Raw genomic sequence first — 13,764 nt, forward strand, 5'->3', positions numbered from 1 at the left:
GACACTTCATGACTTTCAACTTAGCATTCAACATATTGATTGCCATTTGTTTTATCTAGCAATCCCTCTCTGTGACAGAAAATCATGATCCCCTGCTTGGATTCCCCTTGACGCCTACAAAGCGGCAGGCATTTCAGGATTGTGATGATGAAGCAGGGACCTCTCAAATTTCACCTGCGCAGCTTTCATCCAACAAATTAAAAAAACATGCCGGAATTTAGTGCATTTGGTTGTTTCCAAGTTGTGTTGAACAATTTTTTTCCCCTTGCTATTTGTATATTGTACATTGGCTTCTACCTTATTTCTGTTGTGGTGGTGTTGCTTTTGAACTCTGATCAGAACTTTTGTTTAAATTTTAATCTTATTTTGTATGCGAGTATCCTAGCATTTTAGTTCTGTGCGTTATCCGATGTCACCTTAACTATTGCACTATATTTCAAAATCCTTATTTGTTCAATTGTTAAAATAAATCTCGACAGACCATGCTTATATTAATGGTTATAAAGCCATCTTTGAAGAAATCGAGCTATGCAAATGTTATGAATTGAAATATATCGTGAGAGATAGAACAAGTAAGATTTGAAAATACAAATCAGAGATTGTCAGACAGAAAGTTCAGAAAACATGTTCTTCACAATGATGATAACTTAAAATTCAATTAAAGTTTTAATGGGCCATTAAAGCATTTGATTTTAAGGTTTGCATCTTTAATTGTCTGAGCAGAGAGTATTCATGGGAAACAAATTAAAATATTAGAAATAATGACCACAAAATATTGATCGCTAGCACAACTAAATCAGCATTAATATCTGATTAATTTGTGCATCCTTAATTGTCTGAGCACAAAGTATTCACGGGAAACAAATTAAAATATTAGAAATGATGATCAGGAAATATTGATCACTAGCACAATTAAATTAGCATTCATATCTGATTAATTTTCTAACAGCAGAATATACACACCAAGACAAAAGTATCAGCTTTGGAGTCTTGAGAAACATGATCTTGCATCATCAATGATATGTAATTAAGTGTTTTTTTATTATCAATCATCATTTAGCATGATTTGTTATTTTAGATACCATTTTTTGCTTGATTTTGCTTTCGCAAATGCAGAATCGGATATTTGATGAATTTACTCCATCTTTCATCATATCTCTCAATATGATGTACAATTAATAAGACAAGTAAAAAAACAATTTCTCTTTAGCTTGACATCCTAATTCTACCATGCATAACATTTTCGATATCATATTTCTTATCGATGGCCCCAAAGCATAGGTATAATAATGGTTATAAATGCAAGTCTAATCATTTTAGTGCATTTAATTAGCTGTCAGTATTCATAATTTTAGTGTTTTTCCTTATGCTTACTTTTGATTACTTACTTTTCAAGTTTTAATGTGGCCGTCAAAACCATCACTATAATCATGGCTATACATGCATGTCTAATCGTTTTTATCAAAGTATGATCCATTTAACCAGGTGTCAACATTGATAATTTTAGTCAACAAGTCAAGTTATGTCTTGGTCCGAGTGGAATAGCATTTCTTTTCTGCATGTCCATGGACTTTTGCAATTTTAATTTTGCATGTATTGTAATATATTAAAACAAGAAGTCAGTGAAAATTTTATAACTCAGTCAAGATTAACAACAACCATCAAGAACATGGATAACCATGAGCATGCAAATCATCGTGATACAGCACAAGCCAGGATAAAGAATAAAGGTATCAGGCAACACAAAGTTAATGATTAGGCTCAGAATATTGATTGTAAGCAATTCAAAATATTATGTTCAAATTACAGTTAATAATTTTAATTAGTTTGTTGATTTAGTAATACAATATCCATAATTTTTTTCACATAAGGACAAGCAAACTGTAAGTCACATTCAATATTATGTGAATCCATTCCACATTAAATAAATTCCACTAAACTTAGATTCAATTCACTTTTTTAATTAATATTTGTGATTCATCAAAGGATGAAAGTTCTGAATCAACACAAGGTACCAATTAAAATCGACTTTATCAAATTAATTTTCAACATTATAATGCTATAATCTAATCTAAATGCAATTTTAATGGGCTGTGTTTCAGTTTCTTCACCTGAGAACCAAAATTATATGTCCTTAGCTAATGAGCCCGCAATTAATAGAGAAGGTAACGATTAATATTCATAAACACTATGTTATTAGCTCACTGTCGAATATCTTTCACTCTGCAAAACTGCTTTTGTTTATCGTATTTCAATTTACATGTTTTCCTAAAACATTTTCAATGACCAACTTCACTTTGCCATATATCATTAAATTATTTCAGGATATTCTGATCTTGGTGATCAGCTCATGCAGTGTAGTCACTGTAATGCAAATATGTGGTATGATGAAAGAGTCTTAAAAGATAAAAGAACTACAAATCCAAGATTCAGTTTATGTTGTGGAAATGGCAAGGTTGAACTTCCATTGTTACAGAATCCACCTAAATATCTCTACCAACTTTTGTATGATCATGGTACATCTGATAGTAAAAATTACCAACAGAACATAAGGACATATAACATGATGTTTGCCTTTACTTCTGCTGGTATTAAGTTTGACAAATCAATTAATCATTCAAGAGGACCTCCTACAATAAGAATTCAAGGTCAACCATGTCATAGAATAGGTAGTATGTTACCGATGCCTGGGAAAGAACCAAAATTTGCACAATTGTATATCTTTGACACAGAAAATGAAGTGCAGAATAGGATTAATGCAATAAGGTAGTTAGTCTTTCATTATTATTATTATAAATGCACAACATTGATCAACAATCTTACATTTAAACAGAATTCAATTGTTTATTCTGCATTACTAATCTTCCAATCATCGTATATATAATTGTTTACTTTGGTCAGCAGTCCACATAAACAAATTCAAGAACACATTGTTTCACAACTTAGTGAGATGCTAGATGAATACAACGTGCATGCAAAAACTTTCAGGATGGCCAGAGATAGATTACAAGATGTTCAAGTGAATAATATCAATTTGAAATTGATTTCTAATCGTGAGAAAGATGGTCGTACATATAATGTACCTACTGTTCCTGAAGTTGCAGCACTAATAGTAGGCGATTTTGATGCAAATTCAAAAAGAGATATTATTATTGAAACTCAGCATGGACAACTACAAAGGATCCATGAATTACATTCTAGCTATCTAGCTCTACAATACCCTCTCTTATTTCCTTACGGGGAAGATGTATATAGACCTGATATTCTACATAGCAGTCGATCAGATGGTCAGAAAAGGAAAAGAAATTGTCTTACAATGAGGGAGTGGTTTTCTTATAGGCTACAACTGATGCAATCCTACCCTGCATGGGCATTGGGTAGAAGACTCCAAGTAGATTGGGCTAGAGATCCAAGGGAAGGCCCTAGGGTTCTCATCAGCCTTAGGGTAGATTTCGAGCCCATGGGCTAAGTATGAGCCCGCTTATCTTTGTAAATATTAGAATAGGTTTTTCCTTCGTTTGGGCCTTGTATTTTGGTCATTCTAGTAGTATAGGGTTTTAGCCTTGTATTTCGGGGCATTTTGAGTAGTCTTTGTAGTAAGGACTTTTTTTTGTATTTTCATGTTTTTTGTCATGGGGGTGAGCTTAGCTATTATAGGGGGTGTGTAGCTAAGCTCTAGCTTCTCATCTCAAGGAGGTGAGCTTAGCTATTAGAGAGGTATGTGTAGCTAAGCTCTAGCTTCTTTAGGAATCTTCTTAAGGAAGCTTCTCAAGGAGGTGAGCTTAGTTATGAGAGGAGTGTGTGTAGCTAAGCTCTAGCTTCTCAAGGAAGTTTTCTCAAAGAAGCTTCTCAAGGAAGTTTTCTAAAGAAAGCTTCTCAAGGAAGCTACCTAGTCTATAAATAGAAGCATGTGTAACACTTGTTGTAACTTTGATGAATGAGAGTCTTGTGAGACACAACTCAAAGTTCAACTTCTCTCCCTTTTTCTTCCTTCAATTTCGTGCTCCCCCCTCTCTCTTTCTCTCCCTCTTTCTTTTCCTCCATTGAAGCATCCTCTCCAAGCTTCTTATCCAAGGCTCATCTTGGTGGTGAAGCTCCTTCTTCCATGGCGCCGCCTCTTACCTCTTCTCCTTTGTCTTCCGCTGCATCTCCATGGTGGAAAATCACCATTAAAGGACCTCATTGAAGCTTAAAGGTCCAGCCTCCATAGAAGCTCAACAAGCAAGCCTCCATCAAGTGGTAATCAGAGCACAAGAGCTTCAAGTAGGTGCTCCTTAAACCTCCATTAATTTTTTGCTTTACCATCTCTTCCATTGTTGTTTCTTCATTTTTTCTCCATGTATCTCCTCACATGTCTTTTGCTAAATGTTTTTAACATGATTCTTTAGATTTTCCACCAATTAAACTTGCTATAGAAGCTATATTTGATTTTCTATGGTTCAAATTTCTTGTTCTTGTTCTTAAACCATGAATTGTGTTGAGTTTAGGTTCCTTTGAGTTTTGTCTTGATATTTTTTGTGGCTGAAACCTAAACCATAAAATTCTTACAAAAATATTAAAGTAGAAGAAAACCTCAAAAATCTAGAGTGACTTGTTCACCTATTGTAGTTTTGTCATAGAAGTCATGTCTAGTCATGAAACTTGTCACATAAGATTTCTTATGTTGTGCTGAATTTTATTTTTCTTGTTTCTTTGTCTAACTTATTTGTTCATGAGTGTATGAAATTCTCTTAGCATATTATTTGATTTGAGTCAAATCTTTCATGTTAATTAGTCTTTAACATGTTCATGCAAAATTCTTAGAGAGTCTTTGATTGTGAACCTTTTCTTGAACTTTTAGGTTTCCTTATGATTGTGTCTATTGTGAATTTGAGTTTTGGTGATTGAATTGCTGCTGAAATGTTGATCCTAAATGAATATTGAACTCCTAAAAATGTGGTAAACAATACTAGTGAGTTCAACATACATAGGAAGGTTGAAAGTAAGCCCAAGGCAATCAATATACCATGCTTAAAAATAAAAAAAAAAAAATCGCTGGTGCTGGCAACTTGGACATACAAACTTGTAAAAATTACTGAGAATTGGTTACTTCGAATTTTGAGCTGAAATTTTTACTGAATTTTACAGACATCTGGAAGAAAGTTATAAAAAAAGAACCAAGTGATTTGGAGAAAAGGAAAAAAAAATATAAAAATCATACAAGTTGGCAGAAAAAATCAGTATCCAGAAAAAAAAAGTGAAAGGGAAGTGTGCTTGTTGTTTTGGCTCAAAATTTATTCTATAATTGGTGTCTGTGTTATACCAATCTTAGTTCCAAAATTTCAATTGAAAATTACTGTGAAAACAAGTGCCAAAGCTAGAGGTTTGTTGAGTCTTTTTTTTATAGTTTTTTTTACTTTACTCTAGAGCCATTCTAAGTTTCTCTTTGAGTCCTAGCTTGCTTCTATGCCCTTTTCATTGCTTTAATTGTTGAGTAATCCTTGAAAAATTGTCTTGTTAAAACTCCATTGGTTTAAATTTCATTTCATTTTTTTTGGTCTTTGGTTTTTGCTTGTCTCTTTGTTTCCTTGTTTGTGGGTTGCCATATAGGGAATTGGAAGGAGGATTGGTATCATCCCTTGAAGAATTTGAGTCAAGAAGAAAGGGGCCAACCACCTTAAGAGCTATTGGACTAAGAAGCACTCCAAATTGAGTGAATCACCAAAGAGAGAACAACCACCAAAATTGAGGACCGTTTTGTAATTTTGTAATTGGCAATTTACTTACCTTCATTGCTTTCAAGTTTTGTAACAAAAAGGCCTTTCATTGGAAGTGTGTTGGGAGCCTCCAATAGGTTACCAAACTTCCATTTGTGTAATAATTTTTGGCAATTTTTCCTTAGGATAGTGAGTGTTTTGTTGGTAACCTTGAATGTGGTCATCCAAACACTCTTAGGATTCGCCTAGTTTACATTTCTTGCTTACTTTCATAGCTTATTTCCTTTACCTTCCATTGTCAAACCGCCTAGATAGATTTCCTTTTACCAATTAGTTTTTTACCTTATCTTTCACACCTCTTTTAGTGTTTATTTTGGCTAGTTTCAACCATAGTTTTTTTTACCTTTTGTTTTCAAACCTCCAACAAGAAGGAACCACAACTTAGAAACCAACATGAGTCATCATTCATCTAGTGTTAATGGAGAGGGTACTAGTCATAAAGACCCTTTATCTAGAATCTTAGATGAGTTGAGTTCCCTCAAGTTATGGAAAGAAAAAAAAAAGAAAAGAAAAAGGAAAAAAAAGAGTGGAAGAAATAAGTCAAGATGAAAGAAAGAAAATAAGAGAGGAAGAAAGAAGAAAAATAATGAAAGAAATGAAAAGAGAAAAACATGCCTCCTATAGTAGTCATAACTCTTGCAAAAGCCTAAGTGAAGAACTTCGTGACTATTACGAAGGAAGGCATAGGTCACATCTTAGACCTCACTCCCATAGAAGAGAAAATGAAAGAAAGCCTCAAGAGGCTAACATTAAACTCTCATACTTCCATGGGAAGGACAATGTAGAGGCTAACTTAGATTGGGAAATAAGGGTAGAGCAACAACTTAAAAAGAAGTCTACTTCAAAATCTTATGGCTCTCACTCTTATCCAAAGAAAAACCAAGGTCAAGGCATCTTAGGGGTGACACCTTCTAAGCCCAAAGATGATAAGGGGAAGACAATAGAAAAGCAAGCCCCTAAGGCTAGTATGCAAGAGAAAACTAGCTCTATAAAGTGTTTTAAATGTCTTGGAAGAGGACACATTACTTCTCAATGCCCCACCACAAAAACCATGATTATGTGGGGCCAAGACATTTATAGTAGCCAAGATGAGGCTACTATTTCACCTTCCTCTAGTGAAAGTGAAAAAGCAAAAGGGGAAGAATCTAGTGAAGAAATCTACCCCCAAGAAGAAGGACAACCATTAGTGGTTAAAGAGAAGTGTAAGGAGGTAAGTGTCTCCTCCAAGAGTTTAGCTAAGAAGGAAACTCATTTTACAATAAAGACAAACATTAAAGAAACTTTCCCTCTTAGACAACCTCCACATTTTCTCTTTTGTAAAAAGGCACCTGCTAGCATTGCCACACCTCTTGGGCTTGAGTTTATTCCTCAAGTAAAGAAGTTGTTGGATGAGGGTTTGGTTCGCAAGAGCTTAAATCCTTGTGCTTTGTTGGTGCCCAAAATAGGTATTATTAGGCACCAAGTCCCTAAAATAGGTGGTATGATGAATGTTTTGAGTGGTGCAACCCTCTTTTGTAAAATCACTCGTACACCTAACATCTTCATGGTGTGTGTACATAGGGACCCATTAGGTAGGTTTGTTCTTATTTTTAGTTTCAATACAAACTTAGGTACTCATATGGGACACCTTAGGTTTGTCATACTTTTTGGTAGGAATAATCAATATGAAAATACATAAAAATGTATGTTTTATTGCGTTACTTTTCTTAATTTTTCAAATAGTGATCAAGGGGTTCCCATGAACCCTAAGAGAATAAAGGTCATTCCTGAGTGGTCCACTCCACCAAGTATAAGAAAAATTTGGGGCTTCCATGACTTAACAAACTTTTACAAAAGGTTTGTCCCATATTTTTCTATACTTGTAGCACCACTCATTGAGTTGATGAGAAACCATGTTCCTTCATGGGAAGATGCCCAGGAAATGGGTTTTCAGACCTTACCTTACTTCAACATACCAAACACCACTAATACATATGTTTTTGTTCTTTTTACAGGTGTTGAGGGAAGGAGCCCAGAGTATGAAGAACCTCGAGATTTGAGGTCAAATCCTTTCCAAGGTGGAGGGAATGATGCAATCCTACCCCGCATGGGCATTGGGTAGAAGACTCCAAGTAGATTGGGCTAGAGATCCAAGGGAAGACCCTAGGGTTCTCATGCGCCTTAGGGTAGATTTCGAGCCCATGGGCTAAGTATGAGCCCGCTTATCTTTGTAAATATTAGAATAGGTTTTTCCTTCATTTGGGCCTTGTATTTTGGCCATTCTAGTAGTATAGGGTTTTAGCCTTGTATTTCGGGGCATTTTGAGTAGTCTTTGTAGTAAGGACTTTTTTTTGTATTTTCATGTTTTTTGTCATGGGGGTGAGCTTAGCTATTATAGGGGGTGTGTAGCTAAGCTCTAGCTACTCATCTCAAGGAGGTGAGCTTAGCTATTAGAGAGATATGTGTAGCTAAGCTCTAGCTTCTTTAGGAATCTTCTTAAGGAAGCTTCTCAAGGAGGTGAGCTTAGTTATGAGAGGGGTGTGTGTAACTAAGCTCTAGCTTCTTAAGGAAGTTTTCTCAAAGAAGCTTCTCAAGGAAGTTTTCCAAAGAAAGCTTCTCAAGGAAGCTACCTAGTCTATAAATAGAAGCATGTGTAACACTTGTTGTAACTTTGATGAATGAGAGTCTTGTGAGACACAACTCAAAGTTCAACTTCTCTCCCTTTTTCTTCCTTCAATTTCGTGCTCCCCCCTCTCTCTTTCTCTCCCTCTTTCTTTTCCTCCATTGAAGCATCCTCTCCAAGCTTCTTATCCAAGGCTCATCTTGGTGGTGAAGCTCCTTCTTCCATGGCGCCGCCTCTTACCTCTTCTCCTTTGTCTTCCGCTGCATCTCCATGGTGGAAAATCACCATTAAAGGACCTCATTGAAGCTCAAAGATCCACCCTCCATAGAAGCTCCACAAGCAAGCCTCCATCAAGGTCTTGATGGAAGCTTGCTTGTGGGGCTTCTATGGAGGCTGGATCTTTGAGCATCAATGAGGTCCTTTAATGGTGATTTTCCACCATGGAGATGCAACGGAAGACAAAGGAGAAGAGGTGAGAGGCGGCGCCATCCATTAAGGAATAAGCCATGGAAGAAGGAGCTTCACCACCAAGATGAGCCTTGGATAAGAAGCTTGGAGAGGATGCTTCAATGGAGGAAAAGAAAGAAGGAGAGAAAGAGAGAGGGGGGAGCACGAAATTGAAGGAAGAAAAAGGGAGAGAAGTTGAACTTTGAGTTGTGTCTCACAAGACTCCCATTCATCAAAGTTACAACAAGTGTTACACATGCTTCTATTTATAGACTAGGTAGCTTCCTTGAGAAGCTTTCTTTAGAAAACTTCCTTGAGAAGCTTCTTTGAGAAAACTTCCTTGAGAAGCTAAAGTTTAGCTACACACACCCCTCTCATAACTAAGCTCACCTCCTTGAGAAGCTTCCTTAAGAAGATTCCTAAAGAAGCTAGAGCTTAGCTACACATACCTCTCTAATAGCTAAGCTCACCTCCTTGAGATGAGAAGCTAGAGCTTAGCTACACACCCCCTATAATAGCTAAGCTCACCCCCATGACAAAAAACATGAAAATACAAAAAAAAAAGTCCTTACTACAAAGACTACTCAAAATGCCCCGAAATAAAAGGCTAAAACCTTATACTACTAGAATGGCCAAAATACAAGGCCCAAACGAAGGAAAAACCTATTCTAATATTTACAAAGATAAGCGGGCTCATACTTAGCCCATGGGCTCGAAATCTACCCTAAGGCTCATGAGAACCCTAGGGCCTTCCCTTGGATCTCTAGCCCAATCTACTTGGAGTCTTCTACCCAATGCCCATGCGGGGTAGGATTGCATCAACAATGCAGATCAAATGAATCTATAACTTTGTTGAATTCTAGGAGACTATTCCTACAATTTGTTGTTGACAGCTATACTATGGTTGAGTCAGAAAGGCTTTCTTAGATCAGAAACAACCAAAAAAAACTTTGAGTTGACAAGTTTTGTAGCTTACAATAGTCATTGGATGATGGAAGTAGGAGAGGCCTAAATAAAGGTAAAAGAGTCATTTTGCCTCCAACTTTTGTTGGCATTCCGCGCTATATGGATCAACTTTATTTTGATGGTATGACCATATGTAGCCATGTGGGCTTCCCAAATATATTTATTACTTTAACCTGCAATCCAAACTGGCCTGTAATCCATAGATTGTTGAATCCGTTGAATCTGAAAGTAGCAGATAGGCCAAACATAATCTCCAGAGTCTTCAAACTAAAGTATGAACAAATGCTTATTGACCTGACGAAGAATCACATACTAGGCAAAGTTATTGCATGTAAGTTGATTCTAAGTTTGTTGAATTTATATTATGTGTGACATTGTTATTTTACACTGCCAATATTAATCACACAATCATATCTAATAACTTTAATTATTTTCTATTAACAGACTTACTAATAAATTGCAGATATGTATACAATAGAATTTCAAAAACGAGGGCTACCTCATGTCCATTTGTTGCTTTTTTTACATCCTGATAACAAATACCCATCCTCAGATGAAATTGATCAAATTATATCAGCAGAGATACCTTCACAGCAAGATGATCCAGAACTGTATTCATTAGTAAAATATCATATGGTTCATGGTCCATGTGGAAGTCTGAATCCTGGATCTCCATGCATGAAAAAAGGCAAGTGTAGTCGTTTCTATCCTAAAATGTTCCAGTCGCATACTGTTTTAGATGTTGATGGTTTTCCAGTCTATCGTAGAAGAAACAACGATAATGCAATTGAGAAAAATGGTGTTATAGTTGATAACAGGTATATTGTACCTTACAATCCACGATTGCTCAGAAAATACCAAGCGCATATCAATATTGAATGGTGTAACCAAAGCACTTCTATCAAATATTTATTTAAGTACATCAACAAGGGATATGATAGAGTGACTGCTGTTTTGATTGATGAAGATAACAATCAAACTGAGAATGGTGGCACCCATAATGATGAGATCAAAGAATATCTAGATTGCAGGTATTGTTAAAAGTTGATCTCTAATTTATCTGATCATCATTGTTATGACAACTAATTCTATCTTCCTAACAGATACATATGTCCCTGTGAATCTACTTAGAGAATCTTTGGATTTCCAACACATGGCAGAAAACCTGTTGTTGAAAGATTACACTTCCATCTTCCAGGCCAACATAGTGTTCTCTATGAAGACCATGATGATATTGATGATGTATTGTCTAAGCCAAGTATCTCTGATTCAAAGTTTATTTCATGGATGAACACTAACCAAAATTCTATTGAAGGGAGAAATCTTACTTATGCAGAATTTGTTTCTAAGTTTGTATACAATCAGAAGAAAAGATGTTGGCACCTTAGGAAGAAAGGTTATACCATTGGCAGATTACTATGGGTTCCACCAATTACAGGGGAATTATTTTATTTGAGAATGATGCTTACTGTTTGTAAAGGACCTACCTCATTTGAGGATTTAAGAACAGTTGATAATGTTCAATATTCTACATATAAAGAAGCATGTTTTGCTATGAGATTTTTGCAAGATGATAAAGAATTTATTGAGGCAATCAAAGAAGCAAAAGACTGGGGTTCAGCACATTATATAAGAAAGTTATTTGTGTTGTTACTTTTAGCTGCAACGATGAGCAAACCTGAACAAGTTTGGGACCAAACTTGGCATTGGATGGCTGATGACATTGTCTATAATTATAAAAAATCATCAACAAGTACAAGTTAGTGCTAATTTCCCATCAGACAAATCAATATTGATATGGCATATAATTTGACTTTTTTCTCTTTTGTGTATTAGCATTGCAGCTTGATGATAGAACTCTTCAAAATTTGGTCTTGCTTGAAATTGAACAACTCCTGCAAGAAAATCAAAGATCGCTAAGAGACTATCCTTCAATGTCATATCCAGAGGATGCGAATTTTCCAGCTTATCTAGACAATAGCCTTATATTAGCTGAACTGAACTACAACAATGAAGAACTTAGATCAGAGTTTGAACATCTATTTTCTCACATGACAGGTACATTAAGTACAGAGCAATTTACCCCTCTGAAAATTATTATGTGCATTTCCTTCTTAGCTTTTCTCATCTATAAATTAGTATTTTAACTTCATTCATTTATCTTTAAATCTAATACCACATATCGATGATTTCAAATGAACAAGCTTCAATTTACAACCAGATTGTTGAAGCTGTTAATAAAGATGAAGGTGGTATGTTTTTCCTCTATGGATATGGAGGTACATGAAAAACATACATTTGGAAAACACTTCCAAGTTCACTGAGAGCTGACAATAAAATTGTAATAATGGTAGCCTCTAGCGGCATAGCTTCTCTGCTATTGCCTGGAGGTAGAACTGCACATTCAAAATTTAAAATTCCAGTTCTAGTTTTTGAAGACTCAACTTGCAATATCCATCAAGGAACTCAATTAGCTGAGCTATTAAATCAGACAAGTCTAATCATTTGGGATGAAGCACCCATGGCTCACAAATTCTGTTTTGAGGCACTTGATCACAGTCTTAGAGATATCATCAAACACAACTCAAAGGACAATAAAATCTTTGGAGGTAAAGTCATGGTCTTTGGTGGAGATTTCCGGCAGATCCTGCCAGTCATTCCAAGAGGGAGCCGCTCTGATATTGTTAACGCAACCATTAATTCCTCTTATCTATGGGATCACTGTCAGATCTTGAGACTGACAAAAAACATGCGTTTACAAAACAACATGCAAGCAACAGATCAAGAAGAAACTGCAGCTTTTGCACAATGGATTATAGATATTGGTGATGGTATTATTGGAGATGAAAATGATGGCTATGCTACTATTGAAATTCCACAGGAACTATTAATCACATAATATAATGATCCTATTCATAGTATAATTAGCTCTACATTTCCAGATCTATCTCATCATCACAATGATCCTGAATACTTCCAAACCAGAGCAATATTAGCTTCCACAAATGAAACAGTGCAACAAGTTAATGATTATATGCTTACAATGATACCGGGTAATCATATAGTAAATTATCTTATTCTGTTTTTCATCTTTTAATCAACTTTCCTGGATTTTACATTTTTGGTTGGTGAATTTGTTTTTTTATGTCTAAAATATTGATAGGTGAACAAATGGAATATCTAAGCTCTGATTCAGTTGACAAATCCAAAACCATTGAAAGTTGTCATCTCCGCTCACTAACAACTGAATTTATGAATTCATTGACAACATCTGGCTTACCCAATCACTGTCTCAAACTCAAGATTGGAACACCAATAATGCTATTAAGGAACTTAGACCAAACTCAAGGGTTGTGTAACGGTACTAGGTTAATTATCACAAGACTAGCAAAACATGTTATTGCAGCTGACATAATTTCTGGGACAAATATCAGAGATCATGTTTATATCCCACGAATGTCTATGTCGCCTTCACAGTCACCATGGCCTTTTAAGCTATTGAGGAGATAATTTCCGATAATGCTTTCTTATGCTATGACAATTAATAAATCCCAAGGACAATCACTATCTTCAGTTGGACTTTACTTGCCAAAACCAGTTTTTTCACATGGCCAACTATATGTTGCATTATCAAGAGTCAAGTCAAAGAAAGGACTTCGAATTTTAATACATGATCAGGACAAAAAAAATTACTTCAACAACGAATGTGGTTTTCAAAGAGGTCTTTACAAATATTAGAAGGTAAATCCAATTTATTTTCAATTACAAATTTAATTCTAACCATAACTGGATTTTCTTCTTACTCATATGATCTCTGATATACAGTTAAAACATCATCAAATGAGTCAATCTATAATTCATTAATTTTAAAAAAACCAGTCTTCCTTTATGGAGTGCATTTTCTTATTTGCTGCATTTTAAATTTTCATCCCTTTTCATGAACTCCAAATTAACCATTTCTTTCATGAATTGCACGAAAGAAAATAAAATGCT

At 35.3% G+C, this 13,764-nt stretch overlaps 1 pseudogene; it reads left to right on the forward strand.

Annotated features, from left to right (window-relative positions):
• The first annotated feature begins 1,669 nt into the window (after positions 1-1,669).
• Positions 1,670-13,516, forward strand: LOC114368129 (annotated as a pseudogene).
• The last annotated feature ends 248 nt before the right edge of the window (positions 13,517-13,764 follow it).

This window comes from Glycine soja, chromosome 9 (genome assembly GCF_004193775.1).
Source record: "Glycine soja cultivar W05 chromosome 9, ASM419377v2, whole genome shotgun sequence".
Classification (NCBI taxonomy): domain Eukaryota; kingdom Viridiplantae; phylum Streptophyta; class Magnoliopsida; order Fabales; family Fabaceae; genus Glycine; species Glycine soja.